Source organism: Zalophus californianus, chromosome 3 (genome assembly GCF_009762305.2).
Source record: "Zalophus californianus isolate mZalCal1 chromosome 3, mZalCal1.pri.v2, whole genome shotgun sequence".
In the NCBI taxonomy this organism is placed as follows: domain Eukaryota; kingdom Metazoa; phylum Chordata; class Mammalia; order Carnivora; family Otariidae; genus Zalophus; species Zalophus californianus.
The window spans coordinates 74,698,550-74,702,991 of record NC_045597.1 but is presented as its reverse complement, the minus strand read 5'-3'; positions in this window follow the sequence as shown (position 1 = coordinate 74,702,991).

Here is a 4,442-nt window from a genome sequence, read left to right as displayed (position 1 = left end):
AAAGCTGAACTGGAATGCAGTGATCTGGTTTTAACCTTTAAAAAAATCAACTGCATTGTTAATTTCCCTTCAGGCATCTCCTGGGATATGGCAAAGGCAAATTGCAGAAAGGTCAGCCAGATTGCAGTTGGGCAGAAAAATCTTATTTAGATCATATTAGCACAACCAACTAGCAGTATTTGGAAATCAGACATCAGTAATGCCAAGGAATGAGGGAGGTAGGAAGGACTTGTAGCTCTCACAGCGCCCGCCCCAGACCTTGAGTGCTACTGTGTCCAGTGAGCATCTGTTCTGCACCGGGGACAGAAGCAGCATGGGGGTCCGGGGGCACTTCCATTATCCAAAAGGTTGGTGGTCCTCGGGAACATCTAAATTTGAAGGCTTTATTTCCCTCATCTATAAAAAGAGGGAGTTAAAAGAGATGACCTCTAAGATTCCTTCCGGTTCAATAAAAGTTCTAGGCCATTTTTGATTCATTGGCTGACATTGCGGGCTTATAGGAAGTCTTCAAGGAAGAAATGCAATCTGAGCAGTGCCATGAAAATGTGGTTCAAGAGTTCCAGGGGTATCCTAGGCTAGAAAGTGGTGTAAGTGATACCTTACAGATGAGTGAGAACAGAACACCCTTAGACGGATGGATTGAAATTCCGGCTCTTCCACTTCCTTAGCTGTACCAATACCTAGAAATAACTTAAACCCTAGCACAGTATCAGAACTTTGCAGGTAAACACCAAATGGAAGCTATTAATGATACTGGAAGTTGGCTGCCCATTGAAACAGAAAGGGAGTGGGTTGGGGGGGGGCGTCTGGGTGGTTCAGTCGTTTAAGCATCCGATTCTTGATTTTGGCTCAGGTCATGATCTCATGGGTCGTGGGATGGAGCCCCTTAATATTCTCTCTCTCCCTCTTCCTCTGCTCCTCCTCTTCCTGCTCTCTCGCTCTCGTTCGCTCTCTCTCTTTAAAAAAAAAAGAAAAGAAAAGAAAGAAAGGGTGTGTGTACAGAAGAAGAATATGTGAGAGGGAGAGCTGCTGAAAAAGTCTGAAGCCTTTAGTCACAGACTATAAATTGCTGGGAGCTCATGGCAGTTGTGACCATCTATTGATCTACAAAGAGAATCTAGGAGCCAATGCTTGAAAAGTGGGACCAGGTGGACAGAAATGGGACAGGCCACCAAACTGGGAGACATTTGGCATGTTGTAGTTTATCCTGAGATGAGGTGACACTGAGAATTAATTCTAGAAATTCCCAGGAGGTGGCTAGTCACGAAAATCCTGCAAACCATCACACAAGGAAACCAGGGCCAATGCAGAGCGGAAAAGTCCTGGGAATGGAAGCTGGGAAACCAGTCTTGGTCAAAGTGAAAGCACAGGGTACGGAGAGGAGCAAATATGAGTCAAGATGAGGGCCTTGAACCGGCTAGGACAGGTCCTGCTCATATGGGACACAGTACCCATGCGTTCCCTAACAGGCTAAAATGATGGATGGATGGTGTCCTTGAACCTCAGATAGAGAAACAGGAAGGCACTGAGGAGTATTACAAAAGGCAGAGTCTATGTTGGGAAAAGCTCCGTCATTTCTTTCTGCCCTCGCCTCTTACCTGTCCGAGGACTGTCTCAGGTGTCCCCGAACCTGGTTAAAGCCCAGCGAGTCCCTGACTAGGGCCTTGCAGAAATCTTGAACACAGGGTGACAACAGTCATTGTGCCTTTTTCCATCTCTTTTTCTCTTGTTTTTCTCATTGGTATTTCTCTAGGCAAGCTCTCATTCTCTAACTCCTGGCCCAGAGGTCTCCTAGTGGGTCTGGGCATCCAGGTTCCCTCCAGCATAAGCCATTAGATCAGATAGTGTCCCTGCTCAAAAATTTCCCAAGGCTCTGCATTGTGCATAAGTTAGAACCCCAGTCACTTTGTTTGGCTTTTTTTCCCAGCACACCTGTTCAAGCTCCTACTTTCCTCCTGGAACACTCCAGGCCCATCAGAACTCTGCTCTCAAACCCCAGCTCACCTTTGCCTATGTGCTTATGCATTTGTCTTGTCTGCAAAGTCCTGGGTCCACCCACCCACCAGTGTTGAGGTACTGATCTGTGTGTCCCTGTTCATCCCTGCTCACACCTCTCCTTTTTCTCTCTGGTCTTCATTTCTCCACTCTCTTTTCCTTTGGTGACCATACTGCCAATTCCAACTAGATAATGAACAGCTTGAAGGTAAGAATTACATTTTATATTCCCTTCCCCACAGTACCTAGTATCATCTGATTAAAAGAAGACTATATTGGTGTTCATGGGATTTCTAAAGCACTTGTGAATTTATAAAGTCATTTCAAATAAGCTTTACTGGTTAAAGTGAAGGAAACCTACCTTTCCAAAGGCCATATAAAAGTAAATTTTTAAAATCAGACTTCCCATCTGGGTAATAAATTGAATTAAATTTTTGGATTAAAAAAAGATGTGATATTGGCTTTTCATTTCTTCTGTTAGTTGTTTCCAGGCAACCTTAAACTTTTCAAATAAAAGAGTACAAACAGAAGACTGAGATGTGCAACCTTACTTTGAGAATCCTGCTCCTGGTAGGCTAAGCACACTATTTAGCATTATAACTAGACATTCCTTAAAGACCAACCCTTTTTTTTTTCTCCCATTCGGTTTTCTTGGGGGATTTTAGGAAGAAAACTTGGTGTAGTGAAGAACATAGGATTGGGAGTTACATCCTCTGAATCATTTGAATCCTGACTTTATTGCTATGAGATTGGGAAAAATCATTTAAACTCTCTGAGTTTTGATTGTCTTTGTCTCTGAAATAGGCATAATCACCCAACCTGCCTACTTGTTAATGATGACAAGTGTGCCATGTGACAACAGTTGACAGAATCATAATGTTGCCTTTTGTCGTCGTCATCATCATCTGTAGAAGCTCGGTAAAAAGGGTAGGGAGGAGAGAAGCCCTTCTGCATGACTAGGCTTTCAGGAGCATCCCTGGAGTTCCCCTCATCTGCTGTCTCCAGCACACATGTGGCTGTGGCCAGTTCCCAAGGGACAGACACCTGCCACATGGCTCCCCCTTCACACAGCCAGAATTACAACCAGCTTGGCTATCTCTTCTTGACGTCCATGTCCTTAGTCCACAGCCAGTGATGGCCGACTCCCAATTCACCGTTCACTTTGGCCTTTGGCCCCTGCCTTCCAGCCTTTTCCAGCCACCGAGACCAATTTAGGGTGACCCCGGCATGGCAGCAGGTAATTCCAGCCTGATTCGGAGGTAAATCAAAGAGAGGCCTTTGACGCTTGTTCTAAACTTGGTTTGAGCCCTGATCACCCCCGAGCCCCGCATTTGACATCTTTCCTTTCCTTGTTCACACGGGGAAGGGACAATTATCGTCCCTGTGAAAATGGCCAGGCCTCCACTCCCCTTCTTTGTTCCCAGGCAGCACCAGATGGGGAGAGAGGGAATCAGAAAGTCATGGGGAAACCCTAAGGCTGTTCACTTCTCCAAACCCCTTCAGTCTTCCAAGACTAATTCTGAAGATCACCGGGACAGAATTTCTAAATGAAAAGAGGGAATACTGGATTTATTAAAAACAAACAAACAAACAAAAAACAAAATAAACCCTATTTTTTCCTGGCAGGGTAGAAGGAAACTCCTATCTCACCACATAATATGCCATTTCAAAAGAAAGCTTTTTGTTTTTTTTTCTATTATGACAAAATAAAATGTTCCTTGGTCAGGAATGAGTAAACCTCAGAAGAGCCAGCTCTTCCCTCCCCAGACTCAAGGACTGGCTTCTACATTTTCTGTCTATTTTAAGATCAATTCAAATCCCTCGCCCATGATTTAAGAGCAGCGGTGGAGAACAATTCTTTTGAGGAGAGATTTTCAAATGGCATTTTATGTCCTGAAGTCTCGCTCCCAAGGCTGGTTTGGACCTCACCTGTCAGTGGGGGCTGGGCCATCGTTATTCTGGAATAACATGCTATTATGAAACATCATTATTCTTCATCCTAACCCCATGAAGCTGATGAGACAGGCCCAATTATTAAGCCATATGGCAAAGGGATATTTGGGTAAACAAATTTGTATTTCAGTAAAACTTAACTGTCCCATAAGATATAGTAATTAAAATGTAAATGACAGCAGGTGCGCTTGTTTTAAAGCTGACTTTGTAGCTTACCACATGGTACATTGTAGGTGATTTGTGTTCCACAAGCAGAGATTTTTAGGCAGGTAATAATTTCAGTATTCTTTCTGTCCATGTTTCTCTTTGGTAATATTTCTGGTTGGTTATATCACCCCCTGAGATCAGCTCTGTTTTGCAGAATTGCTTAGGGCATGCCTCTAGTAGTAGAGTCTATTGAAGGATTTTCTTGCTTTTGTTTTTTGTTTTAATTTTCTTGTTTACTTACATGAGTTCTCTCCTCCAGGATTGGAGGAAAGAAATAAGAAAGAGCA